Consider the following 14,401-nt stretch of genomic DNA (forward strand, 5'->3'; position numbering starts at 1 on the left):
ACCCTGTAAATAGGCTCAAGTTTTAAACTCCTCCCAAAATTTGCAGTGGTGTGCTACATGTGCCGCTAATAGACGAGAAGATCTCTGGAGGTACACAGTAAGTGGATAGTGGTGCACTGCTCAGTACAGTGAGGGGAAAAAGGTATTTGATCCCCTGCTGATTTTGTACATTTGCCCACTGACAAATAAATAAGTCTATATTTTTAATGGTAGGTCTATTTTAACAGTGAGAGACAGGATAACAAAAAAGAAATCCAGAAAAATGCATTTCAAAAAAGTTATAACTTGATTTGCATTTTCATGAGTGAAAAAAGTATTTGACCCCTTCGGAAACATTACTTAGTGGCAAAAACCTTGTAGCCAAACGCAGAGGTCAGACGTTTCTGGCCACCAGGTTTTCACATATCTCAGGAGGGATTTTATCCCACTCCTCTTTGGAGATCCTCTCCAAATCATTAAGGTTTTGAGGCTGATATTTGGTAACTCGAACCTTCAGCTCCCTCCACATAACTTCTATGGGATTAAGAGCTGGAGACTGACTAGGCCACTCCATGACCTTAATGCAGGGGTTGACAAATTTGCTTTGAATTTAGGAGCCAGTTAAAAAAGTTAGGAGCCAGTTTTTTTTTTTTCAGCTCCCGGGGTAAGGCCACTCATTTTCACCCCCTATCCCTAACTCACAATGGAGCACCCAGTCAATAACTCCATTGAAACGCTGTTACATCAGGGGTATGGGCTGACCAACAGAGTGAGGCTGGCAACAGATGGAACTGGCTGGCACTGGCAGGTGGCACTGGTTGCCACTGGAAAGCATGTGGAACTGCCAGATGGCACCGACAGGTGACACTAGTTGGCATTGGCAGGTGACACTGGTTTGGAACTGGCAGGTGGCACTATTGGCACTGGCAGGTGGCCCTGGTTGGCGATGGCACTAGTTGTCACTGGCAGATGGCACTGATTGGCGGTGGCACTGGTTGGTGTTGGCAGGTGGCACTGATTGGCGGTGGCACTGGTTGGTGGTGGCATTGGTAGGTGGTGGCACTGGTAGGTAGCACTGGTTGGCGGTGGCACTGATTGGCGGTGACAGGTGGCACTGGCAGGTGGCACTGGGTGGTGGTTGCAGGTGGTATTGATTGGCGATGGCACTGGTTGGCACTAGCAGGTAGCACTGATTTGTGGTGGCAGGTGGCACTGATTGGCGGTGGCAGATGGCACTGGTTGCCGCTGGCAGGTGGCACTGGTTGGCACTGATTGGCGGTGGCAGGTGGCACTGATTGGTGGCAGGTGGCACTGATTGGCGGTGGCACTGGTTGGTGGTGGCAGGTGGTATTGATTGGCGGTGGCACTGGTTGGCGCTGGCAGGTGGCACTGGTTGGCGCTGGCACTGGTTGGCGCTTGCAGGTGGCACTGGTTGGTGGTGGCAGGTGGTATTGATTGGAGGTGGCACTGATTGGCACTGGCAGGTTTCACACGGAGCACTCTGTTACTAAAATGTAACAGAGGAGCTGGCGGGACCCTGCCGGGGTGTGAAACTGACAAGTAACAGAGAGGTGGATATGTCAGATTTCAGCCTGATGTTGGGGTGGGCGGGACTCAGCAGCTATCAAACACCAGCCAACGATTGGGCTGCTTAAGAAAAGGGACGGGCCACATACACGTAACGGCCCGCCCAGATCCCATTGGCTGGTGTTTGATAGCTTGCTGGGTCCCGCCCCCACCCCGGCCGGGTCCCGCCCACCCCGACATCAGGCTGACAGATCCTCCTCTCTCCATTGCATGTCAGTTTCACACACAGCGAGGTGCTGCAGAGTGTGGAGGAGGGAGGAGGACGGCAGTCAGTGTTAATGCTGCTGCATGTCTGGGGCATCGATAGTGAGTCGGCTGGTGGCAGCTTAGGCGCCAGGTTGCGATTTCTGGTCGCATTGGCGACCTGGCGCCTGGGGTTTGTCGAGCCCTCCCTTAATGTGCTTCTTCTTGCGCCACTCCTTTGTTGCTTTGGCTGTGGGTTTTGGGCCATTGTATACCCATCCGCGATCCACTTTCAATGCCCTGGCGGAGGGAAGGAGGTTCTCGCCCAAGATTTGACACTACATGGCCTTGGCCATCATCCCTTTGATGCAGTGAAGTTGTCTTGTTCCCTTAGCAGAAAAACACAGCCGAAGCATAATGTTTCCACCTCCATCTTTAACAGTGGGGATGGTGTTCTTGAGTTCATAAGTAGCATTCCTCCTACTCCAAACACGGCGAGTTGAGTTGACGCCAAAGAGCACGATTTTGGTCTCATCTGACCACAACACTTTTACCCAGTTCTCTGAATCATTGAGATTTTCATTAGCAAACTTCAGACAGGCCTGTACATGTGCTTTCTTGAGCAGGGGGACCTTGCGGGCGATGCATGATTTTAGTCCTTTGCGGTGTAGTGTGTTGCCAATTGCTTTCTTGGTGACTGTGGTCTTAGCTGCCTTGAGATCATTAACGAGATTCTCCCATGTAGTTCTGGGCCAATTCCTCACTGCTCTCATAATCATTGAAACTCCACGGGGTGAGATCTTGCATGGAGCAACTGAGGGAGATTGACAGTTATTTTCTGTTTCTTCCATTTGCGAATAATCGCACCAAATGTTGTCGGCCCTCTCACCAAGCTGCTTGGCGATAGTCTTGTAGCCCATTTCAATCTTGTGTAGGTCTACAATTTTGTCCCCGACATCCTTGGACAGCTCTTTGGTCTTGCCCATGATGGAGGGATTGGAATGTGATTGATTGCTTCTGTGGACAGGTGTCTTTTATACTGGTAACAAGCTGAGATTAGGAGCACTCCCTTTAAGTGAGTGCTCCTGCTCTCAGCTGGTTATCTGTATAGAAGATGATTGGAAGCCAGAAATCTTGCTGATTGATTTTTTTAAAGCGTTTTTCTGGATATTTTTGTTGTTCTGTCTCTCACTGTTAAAATAAACACCATTAAAACTATAGACTGGTCATTTCTTTTACAGATGGCAAATTTACAAAATCAGCAGGGGTTCAAATACTTTTTCTCCCTCTCTGTTTCCATGTCAATGCTTAGTGATCAATTTCCCAGCAACACCATAATTGCTAGAGATGGGTTATATACTTGTATGTGTGTATATATATATTAGTATAATAGTAGAACACACAATGATCACAATTAAAGAACAGCAATGACTAGTATGGAGAAAGATCACAACAATAAACAATTAGTAGGAAGTGCACAGGCCCTTTCTTTGAATGACTTGAGCACATCTGCGGTCACAGGACATCACTAGTCTCACACTGCTCTGGTATGATTTTGTTCCAATCTTCTTCCACAGTTTGGAACCTAGTGGATTTCTTGGCCATAACTTTGTGGCCAAGGATTTTCCAGAGGTTTTCTATTGGGTTTAGATCAGGACTCCGGGCTGGCCATGTCATTATTTTAATGTTTTCAGCTTCAAGGAACTGCTTTACCCATTTTTCTGTATGATGGGGACCATATTATACGTGAAAACTGCTGGCTGATTGGGTGATGAACGCAGGGAAGGAACCGCATGTTGTCGGAGAAGGTTCTGATAAACATTTGCATTCACTCTGCCATGTAACTGTATAAGAGCCCCAACTCCTACTCCAGAACCCCCCCCCCCCCCCCCAAACTATGACACTTCCCCCTCCACCTTTCACTGACTTCTTTACACACTTTGGGTTCAGTTTTTCCCCAGTTTGACGAACATAATGTTTCCCATCGGAACCAAATAAATTAAACTTGCTTTCATCACTAAAGTGAACTTTGGACCAGTTCTCCTCCGTCCACACAACATGCTCCTCAGAAAGGGTCTAGCCTTTTGATTCTTTCTGCTAATGAGAGCCTTGGTCACTGCAGAGTTGGCTTTCAGTCCCCTATTCTCTTAAACGGTGAGACACTCTATGGCAAGACAGATCCCTACTCTGTTCAGTCCTGAATTGGTGAGAAATAGCAGCTGTAGTGTTGAACTGATTGCCCATTGAGATTCTCCACATTATCCTGTCCTCTCTTATGTTTGTCTTTCGTGGACGACCAGCCTTCCCGGGGGACTTGAATAAATTTGTGACAAAGATGCAATATTCTAAAAATCACAGATCTGGAACAATAAACTTCTCTATGACAAAAAGGGTCATCCATTTGGCCTTCATCTGGACAGCCTGCTGCTGGAGGGTTTCGGTCACTTTAGAATGCCTCACTATCTTGTAAAGTCAGTGACAACTGGAAAGTTAGGCTGCCAGTTAAATAGGATTTGTCAGATAATCTGGCACCTTGTGCCAATTTCTTTAATTAACGGCAATAGCTGGGAGGTATCTGAAAATGTTCTCTAACTATAATCAATGTTCTTTTTCTAATCTCATTGAAGTTTTTTATTCTGTGCTCATGTAACTCATGAAATATGCTTAACAAAACTGCTCTTTTACTCCTGTTTAGATCAATTCAAATAGCACTAACCAGTGACCTTGGCCTGAAGTTAAAGGAGTTGTAAAGGTAGAAGGCTTTTTATCTTAATGCATTCTATGCATTAAGATAAAAGGCCTTCTGTGTGTAGCAGCCTCCCTTATACTTAACTGTGGTCCCTCTGTCCAGTGATGTCCACGAGAGTCTCAAGCGTCCGAGATGTTCCCTCCCTGATTGGCTGAGACACAGCAGCAGTGCCATTGGCTGCCACTGCTGTCAATCAGAGTCAGCTAGCCAATCAGGTAAGAGAGAGGGGGTGGAGCCGGGTCAGAGCTCCATGTCTGAATGGACACAGGAAGCTGTGACTCAGCTCATGTGTCCCCATAGTAAGCTGATTGCTATGGGGGCACCCAACAGGGGGGAGGGGCTAGGATCACAGAAGAGGGACCTGAAAAGAGGAGGATTCAAGTTGCTCTGCGCAAATCCACTGCAACAGAGCATGCAAGTATAACATGTTTGTTATTTTTATAGTAAAAAAAGTGAGACTTTACAATCACTTTAAGCTGGGTCTACATGGATCAAAATGTGTCCAGTTCAGCGGGAACTGGATTTCAATCTGTGTGTAGCCCTCCCTGTTAGACAAAAGCCTATTGGGACTGCTGCAAAGCTTTGTTCGTTCGGCGGCTTGCAGTCATTAGTACTGATGAGTATATTCTGACAGAGAGGAGCTTCTGCTGGCTGGTGTCCTGACAGGCAGCTTGGATGCATGAAAAAAAAAAAAAATACGGCCTCTTTCGCACTGAGGCGCTTCTAAACTGACAGTAAAATAGTGCATTTAAAGAGCCTTACATTCATTTCAATGGAGAGGGGCGCTTTTTTCACCGCACTGCCCCAGTGTGAAAGCATTCCTTGATTTTAATGGAAATAGGTTTTCGTGAGCTTTTCATGTGCTTTTTTTTTTAAGTGTGAAAGCACCTGAAAAGCGCTTCAGTGTGAAAGGGGTCTTAGTGTGTACCCAGCTTTGAGCGGCACTAACCCCGTCAATTTAAGGGTTTCAAAAAACAGTTACATTCCCAGCATGCTGAAAATGCTGTCAACAAGCCAGATCGCCGCTCTGACAGGGAAGAACACAGTGATCTTGTGTTCCTGCTAATCTTGTGTTCCTGCTAAATCAGTAAATTTTCCCCCACACACTTAGAAAGCACCTCCTAGGGACACACTCAACTCTTTGATCGGCCCTGGTGTTAACCCCTTACCTGCCAGTGTCATTAGTAGAGTAACAGTGCATATTGTTAGCACTGTTCACTGTAATAATGTCACTGGTTTCAAAAATGTAATGTTTGGTGTTTTCCGATTTGTCCACTGCAATGTTGCAGTTCCACTAAAAATCGCTGATTGCCGCCATTACTAGTAAATAAATAAATAAAAATGCCATAAAAATATCCCATAGTTTGTAGACACGATAATAACTTTTGCACAAATCAATCAATATGCACTTATTGGGATTTTTTTTATCAAAAATATGTAGCAGAGTACATATTAGCCTAAATTCATTAAGAAATTAGATTTTTTCAATTTTTTTTATTGGATGTGTTTTATAGCAAAAAGTAAAAAAAATGTTTTTTTTTTAAAATTGCTTGTCTTTTTTTGTTTATAGTACAAAAAACACAGAGGTGATCAAATACCACCAAAAGAAAGCTCTATTTATGTGGCTACAGCGTCGCATGAGCGCACAATTGTCCGTTAAAGCGATGCAGTGGCGTATTGCAAAAAAAATGGCCTGCTGATGAGAGGAGGGTAAGTCTACTGGAGCAGAAGTGGTTAAAGCGGGAGTCCGCCGGGACTCCGCGTTTTTTTTTTTTTTTTTAAAGCCAGCAGCTACAAATACTGCAGCTGCTGACTTTTAAAATAGTGACACTTACCTGTCCAGCGCGCCCGCGATGTCGGCACCCGAAGCCGATCTCTCGATCGTCTCTCGGGTCCTGCCGCCGCCATGTTGGGTATGGGAATCAGGAAATGGAGCCTTTCAGCTTCATTTCCCGATTCCCTACTGCGCATGCGCGAATTGCGCTGCGCAATAAGGACGGTCCCCGCTGCCTCTGGGATCTGTGTGTTTCCCAGCAGGCAGCGGGGCACTTGCGGAAAGGGGCGTAATCTACGCCCCTTTCCGCAGAGAGCTATCCCGGAAGTGGGTGCAGATACCTGTACTGTACAGGTATCTGCACCCCCCTCCCCCCTGAAAGGTGCCAATTGTGGCGCCGGAGGGGGGGAGGGTTCCCATGAGCGGAAGGTCCACTTTAGGGTGGACCACCGCTTTAGACTGGCTTCCAGTTTCATAAAAAAAAAAAAAAAACATTAACTGTATGCTGAAAAAAAATAATAATAAGTCATTACTACAGAATTTCCAGAACAAGTACAAAACATGCGATCATTTCAAACTAAAAAGTCTGTATTTGCAATCCTCATTATAATAAAATATTTTATATATATATATATATATATATATATATATATATATATATATATATATATATATATATATATATATAGTGCATTTTCTATACCTCTATATAGATCAGACCAAAATGAAGAATGAAAGACATTGCTCCAAATCAGGGACAGTCCCTCGAAATTTAGGGACATATATATATATATATATATATATATATATATATATATATAGCATTGTGGACAGTATATCATTTCCATGGGATTTGGTAACGGCTGATTTAAAGAGATGGCATATACCGTTCTGTATTATAGCCGAATCTCCTGATCATATATACACCAGGTCACGGATTAGCGCTTAGATCAGACGTAGGTGACATCCGTTCACCAACGCCCCTTACTGACCCACGTTTACGTAACTTATTACTATTGGTTACAGGGTAACGCCAAACCACGCCCCCACCTGTGAGACACGTGGCTACATCGCCACGCAATTGGGGTCCTATATGGAGAACTTTTAGGTGTCCTTGTAGTGCCTGATGTCGCCAAATTTATCGGGGGGTTACCGCATTGGCGTTAACTGGAAGTATAGCGGTTCTATGGCGTTCAGCCAACTGAAATCCTAGGAGACGTTTCTGTCCGTTATTCCTAGGCAAATCTCAGAGGTGCCGCAATAAGGCAGGAGAAAGCCAGCTCGGTGAGGGGGCTTCGCGGCTCAGTGTAGCCGGAGCAACCGGTGTGGACGAGTCCCAGGTAACGGTGATAACAATGGGGGGAGGAGGGGTGGCTGGTCACCTGGAGAGGAGGAGGGTCAGCGTGTCATATAGAGACAATAGAGGGACTAGTGTTCTACTAATCATAGGAGGTGTATATATAGAGAGGAGTGCTCTATTACTGTGTACACACTGCTATCACAGGGAAGGATGTAAATCAGAACCTCACCTTCTCTAATACAGCATTATTATTGCTGTTCACTTACCTTACTACTGCTTTATTCTGTCTTTTACTTATTACAATACACTCACCGCCCACTTTATTAGGGACACCTGTTCTGTTGCTTGGTAACACAAGTTGCTAATCAGCCAATCACATGGTAGCAACTCAATGCATTTAGGCTTCTAGACGTGTTGAAGACGACTTGCTGAAGTTCAAATTGCGCATCAGAATGGGGAAGAAAGGGAATTTAAGTGACTTTGAACGTGGCATAGTTGGTGCCAGACAGGCTGGTCTGAGTATTTCAAAAACTGCTGATCTACTGGGATTTTCACGCACAGCCATCTCTAGCGTTTACAGAGCATGCTCCGAAAAATAGAAAATATCCAGTGAGTGGAAGTTATGTGGAGGTAAATGCCTCGTTGATGTCAGAGGAGAATGGGCAGACTGGTTAGAAGAGATAGATTATAGAAAGGCAAAAGTAACTCAAATAACCACTCGTTCCAACCAAGGTATGCAAAATACCATCTCTGAACGCACAACACAGCAGACCTTGAAGCAGATGGGCTACAGCAGCAGACGACCACTCCAGGTGCCACTCCTGTCAGCTAAGAACAGGAAACTGAGGCTATAATTTGCACAGGCTCTCCAAAATTGGACAATAGAAGATTGGAAAGACGTTGCCTGGTCTGATGAGTCTGGATTTCAGCTCCGACATTCAGACGGTGAGGTTAGAGTTTGGCGTAAACAACATGAAAGCATGGATCTATCCTGCCTTGTCTCAACGGGACAGGCTGGTGGTGGTGTAATGGTGTGGGGGATATTTCCTTGGCACACTTTGTGCCCTTGGTACTAACTGAGCATCATTTAAAGTGGTTGTAAACCCTTACATCACACTTTGACCTACAGGTAAGTCTAGATTAAGGTTTACCTGTAGGTCCAAGAAATATTTCCTAAACCTACACGGATTAGGAGATATTTATCGAAAGACAGGCACCGCTGTCTACAGCGCATGCGCCATAGACAGCGGCGCGCAGGCGCACTGAGCGCGCCGCTGTGAACGGTGAATATGCCGCTCGTGGCGGCTTGCATGCGCAGGAGTAACGTCATCGCGGCTTCGCCGAATGACAGCGGCGGAGCAGCGAAGACCCACCGAGAAGATGGATGTGCCAGACTACAGGGGACAGCGGTGACATCGCTGGCTCCTGTGTCAGGTAAGTGATACATAATGGACTACTATGCGATGCATAGTAGTCCATTATGCTTTACCTTTGCAGGGAATGAAAGAGGAAGTAAACTCATCAGGGTTTACTTCCTCTTTAAACACCAAGGCCTACCTGAGTATTGTTGCTGATCATGTCCATCCCTTTATGACTACAGTGTACCCATCTTCTGATGGCACCTCCAGCAGGATAAAAAGTTGCAACAACCAGCATTTTATTCCCTAGGCTTTCTGCAAAAAAAAAAAATCATATATGTTTGGGGGTTCTCAGTTATTTTCTAGCAAAAAAAAAATCACTTTTTACACGTAGGAGAGAAGTGTCAGCCCACGTACACACGGTCGGAGATTTTGCCAACCAAATCCGTCGATTTTGCCCGTCGGATTTAGTCTGACGGATTGTGTCCGAAACTGTTGCATACACACGGTCGGACCAAGTTGGCGAAAAATCTGATCTTTCAGAACGTGATTACATAATTTCATTACGATGGGACTACATTCAGGCTAGTAGCCAATAGCTTTGATGTAGGAATTTGATCTGAGCATGCGTGGCACTTGGTCCGATGAAAATGCTCTACACATGATCGGATTAGGTCCGTCCGGCCCAGTTGGTCGGGAAATCTTTCCAACATGTTGGAAAATTGGGTCGGACGGAGATTCAGACGGAATCAGTCCGATGCATATCACACACAGTCGGATTATCTGACGACACGGTCCGATAAGACGCATTCCGACAGATTCTCCGACCGTGTGTACAAGGGCTCAGAATTGGCCCGGTAGGCAAGTAGTTAAAGGGGTTGTAAACTGTCATGTTTTTTACCTTAAGGCATCCTATGCATTAAAGTGAAAAAACACCCGGCAGTCACCGGCCCCCCAGCCCCATTTTACTTACCCGAGCCCTGGAATTTCCCACAGCAGAGACATGCTCTTTCTATGCCTCGGCTCTTGATTGGATAGATTGATAGCAGCGCAGCCATTGGCTCCCGCTGCTGTCAATCAAATCTAATGACACGGGGGCGGGCCATGTCCGACATTCGTGTCTATGGACGCAAATGCTGGCCTGGGGAGCGCGCCCGCAAGGTAAACCCCTTGGTAGATCGCTTCTCCTAGGGGGTTATCTGATGCAGGGAGGAGCCGTGAGAACCGCCAGGGGACCCCAGAAATGGATGTTCATGGCCACTATGTGCAAAACGAGCTGCACATACGTGTTAAATCGGCTAGCGGCCAAAATGGGGTTAAATCTGCCCGCACTGCCGGAGCTGCGTTTTGTCAGCAGTATCGCAGCGCTGCCACATTGATTTCAATGGGGAGGATCGGAGAGTTCACCGTTCCTTTACCGCTCCAAAGAAGCTGCTGGCAGGACTTATTGTGATGCCCTGCCAGTGCACCGCTACAGTGGACCGCTGGAGTGAATGGATCCGCTTTTTTCAGGCACTATACAGGCGCTATTTTTAGCACTGTAGCACCTGAAAAACACTGGCAATGTGAAAGGTCTTTAACTAGTCCTAGCAGAACAGAGCCCAACAAACCAAGCTGCTCCTCCGGGGGAAAGAGCTACAAGTCCAAAAGAGATTGTAAAGTGTATGGCCAGCTTAAAGCAGAACTAAACCCACGTATTTAGTGGTTTGCCAAAACTGTTACGTTCAAGGCATACCATGAATGATCTCTGTCACAGTTGCGCGTTCTCTCATCTCAACTGTCAAGCCGTCAAACAGTTGGTGTAGTAACCGATCACTTGTGCAGCTCCATGGCTGAAAACTCCAGATCACACTAGGATGGCAGCTTCCTTGGCTGAAAAAGTAAAGGGGGGTTCGTTCCGCTTTAACCACTTGATCTCCACAAGATTTACACCCCCCCCCCCCCCCTTCATGACCAGACATTTTTTTACTTTTTGGCACTGCGTTACTTTAACTCACAATTGCGCAGTCATGCAACAATGTACACAAATTATATTTTTATCCTTTTCCCCTCCCCCCCCCCCCCCCCCCCCCCACAAATAGAGCTTTCTTTTGGTGGTATTTGATCACCACTCGTTTTTCTTTTTTCATGCCATAAGGCTGGGTTCACACTGCTGCGGGGGGAGATCCGGATGTGATTCGCACCGCAAATCACATCCGATCTCCGTAGCGATGCGAGTTCAGCCATACAGATAGTATGGCTGAATTCGCATCGCTCCCGCAGCAAACTCGCACGGGACCCTTTTTTTGGTCCGCAACAGAATCGGATCGCATGGGGGTTCACACCATGCAATCCGATTCCTGTGCGAGTGTGCAGATCGCACTGCGATATGCGGACGGATCTGGGGGTGTCATTAACATATCATTGACACTCCCAGCCGTCCGCATAGGGCAGTGTGAACTGCCGGCGGGAGGTATGCGATGCGGGAAAACGCCGCAGATTCGCGGCGTTCCCGCATCGCTATAGTGTGAACCTAGCCTAAATGAAAAAAAAGAAAATTTTGGGGGGAAAAAAAAAATATTTTTTACTTTTTGCTATTAAAAAACCTGTCCAAAAAAAAACCTAATTACTAATTTCTTCATCAATTTAGGCCAATATGTATCCTGCTACATATTTTTGGTAAAAAAAAATCCCAATAAGCGTATATTGATTTTTATTTTTTTTCTAGTAACAGCATCTCTCAGCGACTTACAGTGGTGTGAAAAAGTGTTTGCCCCCTTCCTCATTTCCTGTTCCTTTGCATGTTTGTCACACTTAAGTGTTTCGGAACATCAAACCAATTTAAACAATAGTCAAGGACAACACAAGTAAACACAAAATGCAATTTGTAAATGAAGGTGTTTATTATTAAAGGTGAAAAAAAATCCAAACCATCATGGCCCTGTGTGAAAAAGTGATTGCCCCCCTTGTTAAAACATACTATAACTGTGGTTGTCCACACCTGAGTTCAATTTCTCTAGCCACACCCAGGCCTGATTATTGCCACACCTGTTCACAATCAAGGCATCACTTAAATAGGAGCTGCTTGACACAGTAAGGTCCACCAGAAGATCCTTAAAAGCTACACATCATGCCGAGACCCAAAGAAATTCAGGAACAATTGAGAAAGAAAGTAATTGAGATCTATCAGTCTGGAAAGGGTTATAAAGCCATTTCCAAAACTTTGGGAATCCAGCGAACCACAGTGAGAGCCATTATCCACAAATGGCGAAGACATGGAACAGTGGTGAACCTTCCTAGGAGTGGCCGGCCGCCCAAAATTACCCCAAGAGCGCAGCGACGACTCATCCAAGAGGTCACAAAAGACCCCACAACAATGTCCAAGGAACTGCAGGCCTCACTTGCCTCAGTTAAGGTCAGCGTTCATGCCTCCACCATCAGGAAAAGACTGGGCAAAAATGGCCTGCATGGCAGAGTTCCAAGGAGAAAACCACTGCTGAGCAAAAAGAACATCAAAGCTCGTCTCAATTTCTCCACAATACATCTTGATGATCCCCAAGACTTTTGGGACAACATTCTGTGGACCGATGAGACAAAAGTGGAACTCTTTGGAAGGTGTGTGTCCAAGTATATCTGGCGTAGAAGGAACACTGCATTTCATAAAAAGAACATTATACCAACAGTAAAATATGGTGGTGGTAGTGTGATGGTCTGGGGCTGTTTTGCTGCTTCAGGACCTGGAAGACTTGCCGTGATAAAAGGAACTATGAATTCTGCTGTCTACCAAGAGATCCTGAAGGAGAATGTCCGACCATCTGTTCGTGTACTCAAGCTGAAACGAACTTGGGTTCTGCAGCAGGACAATGATCCTAAACACACCAGCAAGTCCACCACCGAATGGCTGAAGAAAAACAAAATGAAGACTTTGGAGTGGCCTAGCCAAAGTCCTGACCTGAATCCTATTGAGATGTTGTGGTATGACCTAAAAAAGGCCGTTCATGCTCGAAAACCCTCTAATGTAACTGAATTAGGACAATTCTGCAAAGATGAGTGGGCCAAAATTCCTCCAGGACGCTGTAAAAGCCTCATTGCACATTATCGCAAACGCTTGGTTGCAGTTGTTGCTGCTAAGGGTGGCCCAACCAGTTATTAGGTTTAGGGGGCAATCACTTTTTCACACAGGGCCATGATGGTTTGGATTTTTTTTCACCTTTAATAATAAACACCTTCATTTACAAATTGCATTTTGTGTTTACTTGTGTTGTCCTTGACTATTGTTTAAATTGGTTTGATGTTCCGAAACACTTAAGTGTGACAAACATGCAAAGGAACAGGAAATGAGGGGGCAAACACTTTTTCACACCACTGTATAGTGGGGCTGCTTTTTGGGAACCAGTGACACTAATCCCTGCTGACAGGACAGAGCTCTGTTCCATCTTCCTTCTCACTGATTAGTCACGGCACAAACTGATCAGCGGGTGCCAGCCAATGGGTGACCATCGGCACCCACTGTTCAGCTTGTGCTTTGACTAATCACTACACAACCCACGCACCCCCCTACCCGGAAAAGCAGAATCAAATGTGTGTGTGTGTGTTTGTGTGTGGATATATGTATGTTTGTGATTCTGCGCAGCCGTCCTACATTGTAGCAGTAAAGCTGCAGTGCGCGTTCGGCAAGTTGTTAAGGAGGAGAGCCGGTACCTTCGCTTCTGCATCACACAAACAGCTTTGTGGTATAACAGGGGAGGTATAGTTCCACTTCAAGCCTCATGCACACTGGGTGTTTTGCCCATGTGCATGAGATTCCAGCACCCGTAACAAAATGCTGGGATCTCAGGCATTGGGGCTAAACATCCACGGATAAGTTCAACTTTACAAAAAAAATAATCAAATGCACATTTTTTTGCAGGTAAAAATAAAATGCATCTATAATTTTTTTGTTAGGAGACTATAAAGTGGTGCACTCTTGATCAGCAGATCATGAGTACAATCTCAGGCTCTGCACACTGTTACTGTAGCTGACTGCCCATACCTTGTACAGGCAAGCAGTTACTAAATGACAGAAAACTTAATTAACTACCCAGAATACTCAACAGTGCCCTGGTAGTTCAATGGGAACTACAAACTGACAGCAGCAAAGTCTGTTAATACTTGTAGTTCATTGATTCGCAGGGATCTGTGAATCAATGATGTGGCTGTGTGATAGCGTGTGCTGGGAGAAGTTCCTGGCTCGCTGTCACAAGGAGGGGGGGGGGGGGGGGGGGGTCAAATACTGAACTTGTTAAATCCTAAATATGATTATTGTAACAAGTTCAGAAAGACAAACTTACCTTTTAAATACGAATGAAAGATTTCTGTGCTCATGAATAAGCGGTTTATGTGTGTGAAGCTGCCAGATGCTGTGTGTAGGCACCCATGTAAGTCTAGGGGGCCGCAATAGCTACACACACTGCTGTGTATTTGGGCCAAGAACACGTAGTTCTGCCCCAAAT

General features: G+C 45.7%; 1 protein-coding gene across 1 annotated transcript in view; it reads left to right on the plus strand.

The window, feature by feature from the left end:
• The first annotated feature begins 7,361 nt into the window (after positions 1 to 7,361).
• Positions 7,362 to 14,401, plus strand: part of CNPY2 (canopy FGF signaling regulator 2) — a 50,768-nt gene continuing 43,728 nt past the window's right edge. Inside the window, exon 1 of the mRNA XM_077483374.1 lies at positions 7,362 to 7,612. The gene's annotated coding sequence lies outside the window, so the exon portion shown is untranslated. The remainder of the gene's footprint in view (positions 7,613 to 14,401) is intronic.

Source organism: Lithobates pipiens, unplaced genomic scaffold (genome assembly GCF_037356315.1).
Source record: "Lithobates pipiens isolate NorthernLeopardFrog02 unplaced genomic scaffold, aLitPip1_a1.2 Scaffold_16, whole genome shotgun sequence".
NCBI lineage: Eukaryota > Metazoa > Chordata > Amphibia > Anura > Ranidae > Lithobates > Lithobates pipiens.